General features: G+C 42.8%; 1 pseudogene; it reads right to left on the bottom strand.

Annotated features, from left to right (window-relative positions):
* Nucleotides 1–2,647: 2,647 nt before the first annotated feature.
* LOC136637876 (5S ribosomal RNA) lies at nt 2,648–2,769 on the bottom strand (annotated as a pseudogene).
* Nucleotides 2,770–10,535: the final 7,766 nt, after the last annotated feature.

The following is a 10,535-nucleotide window of genomic DNA, read 5'->3' as shown; positions in this document are numbered from 1 at the left end:
CCAGCATTAGTGTGCCTGCAGTAAGCTGGCATACTCGACAGTGAGTGCCAGTAGTAAGCCGGTGCGCAAAGCTCAGGATTGGGCTCTAATAGCCCTATTCTAACTAAACCGCCCTCTGCTGCTGCATCTTACAGCAGGGGACAATCCTGGGAGTATCCTTGTGATAAGAGAACTGTCATTTCCTTACCCAGTGGGCAAGCCTCCACTGCCACAGTGGGTGTTCTTGGATCTGCCCAATCTGCTTGGATTTTGCTGACACAGCCCCAAGGAGAGTAAGGGATAGGGAAGGGGAGAGAAATGGAGATAGGATTCTAGTGCACACTGGTGCCAGTGGGATTCAACCTTGCTTCTCCATTCTTCCCACCTCCTCCCTTCCCAGATACTCCCCCATTCCTCACCCTTGCTGCCCCATTCCTCCCTCCAGCCCCCATGCCTATCGACCTGCCGTCCTACCCATTGCCAGCGGGCCTCTGACACTGCCTCATTTGCAGAGGTCATTCCGGAATGACCAGTGGCAATACTCACAACGTGCAGCTGAATGACCATTTATGACAGCAGGACCTCTGATCCACTGTCATAAAGTCCATCAAATGTTACAGACACATTTTATATTCAAAATTCAGAATCCAAATTTTGCATTCTGATTTTGAGTTGCGAGTCTGGGCAAATGTAACATATTAAATAGTCCTGTGACATTGGGAGAGGGGGAAGGATAGTTTTCTGTAATAAAGTAGGGAGAAAGAGAAGGCTTTTTAAAAATTATCCTCTTATGTTGTGAAGTAAATCCAATCATCAATTTAGCCACTAGGTGGTGCTATAATTTGCTACTGCAGTATAGACTGGCAGCAATGGCAACTGCCCTGACTGGTGACATTCTGGGAAGAGGTTTGTACCTACATGGATACTTGGCACAAAAAGACCTAAATGCTTTAGGAATTGTTGTATTAGAATTCAAGTACATAATTGCTTCTGTTCTGTTTTGTAGGTTCTCTGGGAATGTCTTTCTTTTTATAAGGCAGGACTTCAATCTGGTTTTTTGTTGTTGTTTTTAAGATCACCATCAGAGAGAATTTGTCATTAATTTCTTGAACAAAAAAAAGTACCTAATGAAAAAGTTAAGTGACTATTTTGCGATATAAATTAATGGGGGGCCATTTTTGACTTCCCAGTTCTAGTCATTTGCATTATAGTTTGAGCCTAAGCCACTAACTCAGCAGGGGAAATGTAATAGTTATGCACCAAGCAACCATGGGTTCCATACATGATATTTTGAAGAATGACAGAAATAATGAATGTAATTAAATCAGCATGGAGCCAAGGCAAAAATAATTAATGTACAACATAGGAGGTTCTACAAAGTCTCTACCACGACAGAACTTTTACTTAAGGAGTTTAGTATAATCTGAGCTAATTAATTTCCTTTTCGGTCAAAGGGATTTAAATACAATTTTTTTTTTGTATTTATTTCAAGCTTTCAGATTAGGTTAAACTGAAGGACTAAATTTCAAAGTTTAATAGAGGCTAAAGAGGAATTATTATAGCTGTTCAAGACTAGTGAGGCATCAATTTGGATCAATTTGGTGAGTTGTGTGTTTTGTAGGCAAATTATATATACCAGATTTGATTTTTTTTTTTTAAATAGAAGTTAAGAAAACATATTTGTTTGGTTGGGCTTTGCATGCCAATAAGTTGCAAAATAGTAATTCTGCAAAAGGCTACTGAATTACACATTTTGACTCTGGAAAAATTGCTGAATTTCCGAAAGTCACCTCCATTAGAAAAGATCCTATTGGTTTTAACTTTCAATCAGTTTTTGAAATTGATTTCAAATCTGTCCAAATTACCATGGGTCCAACTTGTGAATTCTGTTTTGTGACATTCCATTTTGTCCCATGCAAACTTAGAATTGGGAAAATTTGCATGATGTCAACTCAATCCTTTTTTTCTTTTTGCAACAGTACATGCATAAGGGCAAGCTTCTTTCTGTATGACAGTTTTCTGTAATAAAAGTTTCATTTCTCCTCTAGTGATCCATTTCAGAGATAGACATTAGCCACTAGCTCTCTTAGCTCGATCAAGTAGTGAGTAAGCAAGAAGCAGCACCACTTCCAGTTACAATGGAATACTGTCTCCTTGGGTTCCCACTTACCAATTAAAACAAAATTGTGTTTCCTTGGAGTGTGGGGTGCACCTTGTCAGCTCACCACCTATGCCTGCCTACCACTTATTTATTCTATTTATTTTTCACATATTTATACTGCCTTTCCTCCAAGGAGCTCAGGGTGTTGTGCATAGCTCCTTCCCTCCATTTGTCCTCATAACAATCCTGTGAGGTATGTTAGGCTGAGAGATAGTGACTGGTCCAAAGTCACCCAGGAAGCTTCATGGGTGACTGGGGATTTGAACCTGGGTCTCCCAAACCACTACACCATTCCGACAGGCATTTTAGCCAACCTCATGGGTGAGCCACTTGAATTGTTGTGAAGACTGATGTAGGAAATGGCATAGAACTCATGGTAACTCTTCTGTTAGTCACAGAATATAAAAAAAAACTTCTGCCTATGTGGTTGTCTCTCATACACAGGCAATGCCAAGCCCCTCTGTGGTGATTGGTTGGCAACCTTCAGTCTCAAAAGACTATGGTATAAGCCTACAGCACCCAGTATTCCCAGGTGGTCTCCCATCCAAGTACTAACCAGGCCTGACCCTGCTTAGCTTCTAAGATCAGACGAGATCAGGCATGTGCAGGGTATTGTCTGCCATGATGGCAGATACCTACATGGATGGAGATGCTCTCTGGCCAGCATGAGAGCAACAAAAAGAAAATAACTACAGGGTGTTAATAAAGAGTTTTGCAATGAAAACAAGTGGTTTTTTTAAAAATGTGTATGCAAAGCTGAGTGAATATGATTGTCTTGAGACCACAGACGTTTCTCAAGGACATTATATAGAAAGTTAAGGCAAGACTTCAGACAAGAATCATTTTCTCTAGGATCTTGATATTCATCAATATGTTGTCTTGAATGCAGACATTTATAACAAAACACATTCATTTGCCTGGATATCCCAGTAAGAAACGAGATGATTTAGGCTGCCATGATAAGGCTGGCCCATTTGGTAACAAAGCTGGTGTGGGCGCACCCTGAGCAGGAGGTTGTGGAGAGTGGGAAACAGACTCAGCATGACTTTCTCACTGAGAGCCCAACATGCCTCCCTCCAGTCCAGCACAGACACAACTAATCCCATCTGCTTTCTGCTCTGTTAAAGTGAACAGGAAGTGTATCAGAAGTCAGTGGTTCAACACTTATCCCTCTATCTCATTCTCTCCTTGATCCCTTTAAAGAGAGCTGGAAATGTTGGCTAGTGACAGGACCACTGCGTCTTAGATATCATTGCATTCCGGCTGAATGCATCCCAGTCATTGGCATCCCTGGACATTTGCGCTCATTTGTTTATTTGTTTTGGCATCCCAGAGCCCAATCCTGGGCTTGGCACACTGGCTCACCGCCTTTCGCAAACCTGCCATAAGGCACGTTTGCGGGCTGTAATGCCGGGCGAGCACCGGTGATAACCCAGCACTGGCCGGTGCTGGGCTACTGCTGGGCGGGCACCTGACCTCTGCCACTTGGCGGTTGCGTGGACCACCAAGCAGTGGATAGGTAAGCGGGGGGCATGGGAGGAGGTGGGGAGGAGGTGTTCCGGGGAGGTGGGGAGAGGGTGGGGGGAGGTGTGCCTGGGGGAGTGAGTGGGGTGGGAGAGAGGCAGGACTGATGGAGCAACTCTCCACCAGATCCAAAGCCTCCATGTTGGGCTCACCACCCGACACGGAGACACATGATTCACCACTGACCTTTTTGTTGGTAGTGAATCGAGTAGCCCCATTGTGGGGCTACTCTGTTTACCTGGGGAAGGGGACAAAAGTCCCCTTCTCCCAAGGTGCTGCCCGCAGCTGCTTGAAGCATGTAGGATGCGGCGGCAGCCATTTTGGCCGCCGCCGCAGCCCCACACCCTGGGGCAGCTTAGGATTGGGCTGCCAGACATTTGTATCCCAATATGTGTATATTTAAAGAAAAGATGGCTTAATAGCATCCTAGAGCAGTGGTTCTCACACATTTAACCACGGGACCCACTTTTTATAATGATAATCTGTCAGGACCCACCGGAAGTGATGTCATGACCAGAAGTGACATCATCAAGCAGGAAAGGTTTATTTAAAATTCCTAGGCTGCAATCCTACCCTCACCCAGGAGTAAGTCCCATTGACTATCATTGTTAAAAGAATTTACATAGTAGCTTGTTGAAAGTACAGGTCTGTAACATTTCCCCAAATGAAGTCACACACCATGAGAGCATCAAGTCTAATATAATTGAAATGAATGGGGACCCACCTGAAATTGGCTCACGACCCACAGTTTGAGAAGCACTGTCCTAGAAGATTTGAAATATGCAAAATATGATTTACCAACTGCCTCATGACTTCATCAGTCTCACATGGGATGGCTTAATACCATCAAGGACGCCGCTACATTGTTTCAGCAGGAACTTGTGTTTTATAACATGATTGTTGGGAACACACAAAGAGAGAGAGATGTATATTTGTATTAGACTGTATTTTTTTTTTCATTTTTAAAACACTATGTTAGGGTTAGGTTAGTGTTAGGTTAGTGTTAGGGCTGGGATATGAGACATAGTATATATAACATGGGTTTGTTTCCTAATTGCACAAGCCAACAAACATTTTGCTTCCTTAAATGTTACACCAATTCCTGGGTATATTTGGGGTGCTGATTCCAAAAATGGTATCCTTTCTGCCCTATTTCGTCTAGTTTTGGAGACACGGCATAGCCTCTTTAGTGAATGGTTCAAGCAGCTTCCTCATGAGGAAGCTTACACCATGGCTTCCTCGTGAGGAAGCTGCTTGAACCATTCACTAATGAGGCTATAAAATATCTCCAAAATGAGACGTGATAGGGCAAAACGGATGCCAGTCTTGGAATCAGCACCCCAAATTCATGTCAAACCACCATAAAGTTTGGGAAAAACTTTTCCCTCAATTTTGTAGGCCTGTATTATAGTCTGTTGTTGCCTAGTTATAGTTGGACATGTAAAGGAAAAACAAACCGGACCCAAATATCCAGGGACTTCAATGACTGGGACGCATTTTTCCAGAACACTACTAACATAAGAACATAAGAACAGCCCCACTGGATCAGGCCATAGGCCCATCTAGTCCAGCTTCCTGTATCTCACAGCGGCCCACCAAATGCCCCAGGGAGCACACCAGATAACAAGAGACCTGCATTCTTGTGCCCTCCCTTGCATCTGGCATTCTGACATAGCCCATTTCTAAAATCAGGAGGTTGCACATACACATCATGGCTTGTAACCCATAATGGATTTTTCCTCCAGAAACTTGTCCAATCCCCTTTTAAAGGCATCCAGGCTAGATGCCATCACCACATCCTGCGGCAAGGAGTTCCACAGACCAACCACACGCTGAGTAAAGAAATATCTTCTTTTGTTTGTCCTAACCCTCCCAACACTCAATTTTAGTGGATGTCCCCTGGTTCTGGTGTTATGTGAGAGTGTAAAGAGCATCTCTCTAGCCACTTTATCCTTCCCATGCATAATTCTGTACCCTACTCTAGTACCATGTGGGATACCTTTGGAATGCTGCTGGGGCATTCCACACTTCCTGATTTGTTTAAAGGAATTATGGAGGGTTCCTTTAGGTGAGGGTCTGATCACTGCCTTCCATGCAGTTATTTCAGTGGAGGTCCCTCTCCTGGGAGGTAAGGGGTGCAGATGGAAAGAGTACCAGGTGTGAATCACATCACATAGTGCCGTGCCATGCTGCACCTCTCAGTCCCCTCCTAGCTGGGTGGACAAGGAAGAGGTAGCTGCAAATGAGGAACAGCAAATGTTCTGCACTTGAGGCGTGATTCTATGTTTGTTTTGCTAATGCATGAAACAAAATGCTGAAGGTTACAAACTCAGTTTGTTGCATGTCGTGCAACTGTTTGGCCACATGAGACCTCATTTAGGGCCCAGTCATTTCTGACTTTCCAGCACTGGTGCAACCACAATACAGCCCTGAGGTAAGGGAACACATGTTCCCCATACCTTGAGGAGACCTCTGTGACTACCTCCCTACCACAGGATGCACACCTCATGGGTACTGGAAAATTGGGTAGGATTTGGCCTTTCATCATTAGGACCTTTGGCCAGTTGTAGCACAACTCTGCCTGAAGTGAAAGTGAATGCACTGTCCAAATCAAGAAGACACTAGCGAGGGAAAGAAGACTGAAAGATACGTCCTTTTTCAATGTGGCAGGTTGGTTGCTATGGATCAGCCAATAAATAGGTGGTAATTAAAATCTGATGTGCCCTTAACAGGAAGGACGAAAGACATTTAAAAGTGTAGTAGGAATATTAGCTGAAAGATGGGCCAGGGTTTTGTTCAAAAGAAGAATAGTCACAAAGAGTGACAGTTGGTTTGGTCTGGTATATACCATAAATCCTCCAACACTTTTGCTGAAAGCTTAGTGGGGTTTTACTTACATGGATGCTGGAGAAAAGGAATATCTTGGAAGGAATCAAGGCTGCTGGGGAAAAAATTGGCTGCTTTTTCTGCAATCTTTTCCTCCAGTAACTGATAGTATATTATCAGAAGCTGCTGAATTTGTGGACAATGAAGAATAATTCAACTAATTCTTTTCTATGTGTTGCCCAATCCAGCTCAGAATGTTGGCTTTATGTCTGACAAAGCTTCACAGCCCATTCTTTTTGTAGGAATATTTAATCACCTGGTCTGATTATTTAATCTCTATAAATGGTACTTTGTCTCATTTTCTCATTCTTATCCCATGCATATTTTTCAGTGGAATGCACTGAAAGAGGTGCCACCTGGTAATACTCTCAAGAAAGATGCAGTCATATCTCACGCATTGCATCACTCTTCACAGGAAATTTGAAATGTCAAGAAATAAAAGTTTTTAACATATTCCTATCTGTGGGGGGAAAAATACATTTTAACCTTGCATATGTTTGACACTCAACAGTCAGACTTGGCTACATTATGAATTTGCTGCCAAAAGCAGAAAACAGTCGCATTAGGCCAGAAGAACTAAAAGTGAAGGATTTTAATATGGTAGTCCCTAGAAAAGGTTCAGAAATGAAAATATGCAGTCTGTTAATCTCTTTAACTCCATGTATTCATCATGTTTAGTTGACTTTATGACCTTGGAGAAGTCACTATCTCTAACCCACATCACAGATTTGTTGGAGACTAGAATGAGATATGTCTCTTTACATTGCCCTGGACTCCTTGTGAGTAAGGAGGATGGGAATGTGACAACTCAATGCATTTTTCAATCACAGATCAGCTAGAAAGTTCATATTAAGAAAAATATAGATGGTATTAGCCATAAAAGGCCTAAGAATGTTGTCACTCTTGTATCAACCCATCACAGGAATGAAACATTAAAACAGTTGAAAAAATAGCCATAAGGATGCATCGGTTAAACAAAGTACAGTCAAAGATTCAAACAGTCAAACAGTCAAAGATTTTTAATTATTTGTAAATTGTTTTAATTATTGTTTTTAATGTTGTATTTTTAATTGTTGTTAGCCGCCTTGTGTGCCCTTTGGGCATAAAGGCGGGATATAAACAAACAAACAAACAAATAAATAAAGTGCCATAGCAACTTCCAGCAAACTGAGGACTGCCATATAGACTATGGAATCTTTCCCCATGGCAAGTGAACAAAAGTGCGCTTACTCTGAAAAGACCTGTCCAACAGCCACCCACCATAGGATACAGCACATGCCTCCTTGGTGCACCTGCATTGGCAGGGGGATATAAATTGGATTGGACTGCAGTCCTTCCTAACCTGGGAGTAAGCTCTATTAAACTCAGTGCAGAGGCTTCCTCTGTAAAGGTACCATAGGCCACTTTGTTGCTGCTGCTGCTGCTGTTTTTCTTCAATAAATGTACACAGCAAACCCTCTGGAAGGTGTTATCGGGGGGGGGGGAAGACTCACCTTAAATAGTCTCCTTGATGTGTTAGCTGTCTAAGTGCAGGGAAGTTTTTTTTTTTTTTTGATGGAGCAAAGGATCATAACATCTCTGATACATACACCCAGTCCAGCAAGAATATGTCTGTGCATGTAGCTGACATAAGTATGGACGCTCATTTGAATACGCACTTCCATCCATGTTGCCATGTTCTCACTGAATTGCCTCCTGCATCTTTCGATGTATTGTAGCTCATAGTTAGCGCTCCCTTTCAGGGTCACTCATTAACTCATGCTCAATATCACTAGGTTGATCTGTGAAGAGGGGCACTCCTAGAAGATTTGCACTGCTTAATTCTTCTTCGTATGTCCAGGGCTCGCCCAAGTTCTCCTTGAAACGGTGCCAAGGTGAGGCAAGGTGCCATATGCTGTCCCCCTTCTGTTCCTCCTACTGCTTGGATGATAACATGGGGGGCAATGTGCAAGAGGAAGTGTGACGGAGAGGAACTCTAGCCTATCTTTCTTTCCTTCTCTACATTTTACAGTGCAAGCAGTGGAAGGAAGACAGGAGCCATGGACGTAAGTGGACAGATAGAAGTGGGCACCCCTGCCAATCTGCCTCAGTGGGCCTCATGAATGGGTGAGCCCTACATTTGTCAATCAGCCTTTTAAAAAAACACAGTAGAGACTGTTGAGCACTTGTGAATAGAGAAACACTCTATGAATGAATAATGGTAAAGGAATTCTTCTGGTACTGGGCTGATAGATCGAAATTAGGCACCTTCATGATTTACATTATGAAAATCCACTGGGTGGTTTACGTACCAGCCTGATCACTTTTAAGCATGCACTGACCTTTACAGACACTGCTTGCACGGCACCTTCCTTTTGATTGTTTATCGTTATGCTAAGTCAGTTGCACTCCCACCAAGCCGCCTCCTCAAGTATATCACTATTCTTGGAGTCTCAGAAGATAGATTTGGTTGTGTCGTGAATAATGCATAGCACTGGGGGATTTTTTTTTTTTTGTCTTTTTTTTGGCATGTTGTGAGCTGCCGAAAAGAAAAAGAAAAATTGGCATTTTTTTTCCCAAGGAGGCAAGAATATAATGCAATTGAACCTTGTAAATTATGAAATACTCTGCAGAAGAGCAAAAGGTGTCTGTTCAACCAGGTGTGATGTCACTTGAGGTGAATGAATCATGAAAGAGTCTGTTCCTCTGTTTGCTGGGAGCGCATTTGCAAAACAATGTATTGTTTTACGTTTCAGATCCACACAGTAGAGCAGCTACAGTACTAATGAGATCTAAGGAGCTGCCTCTCTATGGAAAAGAAACCCAAACACTGCAATGTCAGTTCCTTTGCAAATTGTGTAAGAGTACAGAAGCACTGCTTCTGTACTTCTGCTATCTCTCAAACTGCTATCTCTCAAACAGACAGAGGCTTGTAAGGGATACTGATTGTATTTAAATTTGAGACAGTGATTGCTTTGCAAAAGTGAACAGAAAATACACTCAGGTTTGATTCAAGCAACCAACAAGTCAATATATGGAGCTTCTAACAAGTCAATATATGACCAGTTCTACCAGTAAAATTTTGTTCTCTCAAGTGACCAACAGATAGAAGAGTTGCCCCTGACCAATCAGATTCAGTCCTGACCCCACCTTGGACTTCTCTTTGACTTTCTTGGCCTTACCCCCAACCCTATGTTTACAGTCCTCCTTTTGAGATTGAGATGGGTGGGATCTGTCTCACGCATGCCAAACATTGTGGAATGTTTTGAGCTTTCCAACAGAATGCTCAAACTGCAGTTTACAAGTGTTTAAGGCCAGCATTAAATGCCAATTGGATGCCATTCGGACTCCCAAAAATTTAGCCCACCATAGCTCTAGTTCAGTGGTTCCCAAATGTTTTAGCACTGGAACCCACTTTTCAAAATGACATTCTGTCGGGACCCACCTAGCTTTATGAGACTAAAAAGAATGTTTCATCTTACCAGCTCAAGCTTCTGTTTTTATTCTTTTTACTATCGTGGTGGGGGAGGGGCTTCTGGAGTATTTGTTGAGCTCCGTGTTCATCAAATTGGGGCCATTCTGGTGACCTTGCATTCTCCTTTGCCTGCCCTTTGATAGGAGCGAAGGTAGGACTGCTTAATCATGAGTAAACACATTGTGGCTCAGTTGCACTTTTGATAGACCCTGATTCATTTGTCAGCTTGAAGGAGGTGGGCTTCTTCTCTAGTGTTTTTTGGGGGCCTGTGTTCATCATGTTAGAACAATTCTGATGGTGTTTTTTTCCTCTTGGCCTGCTGTCTGAAATGAACTCTGGCACATTCGCCAACTCACAAGTAAATGTGCAGTGCAGCTCAGTTTCACTTTTCATAGGGCTCCATGCATCTTCCTTGGCAGCTATTAGCTTGTCAGTTTCATGACCCACCAACCATCAGGTCCTGAGCCACTGGCGGGTCCCAACCCACCGTTTGGAAAACACTGCTCTAGTTATTTCACACTAAAAATGTTA

This window comes from Tiliqua scincoides, chromosome 1, assembly GCF_035046505.1.
Source record: "Tiliqua scincoides isolate rTilSci1 chromosome 1, rTilSci1.hap2, whole genome shotgun sequence".
Taxonomy (NCBI): domain Eukaryota; kingdom Metazoa; phylum Chordata; class Lepidosauria; order Squamata; family Scincidae; genus Tiliqua; species Tiliqua scincoides.
The sequence above is the reverse complement of the archived record's forward strand: the minus strand, read 5'-3'. Positions and strand labels throughout refer to the sequence as shown.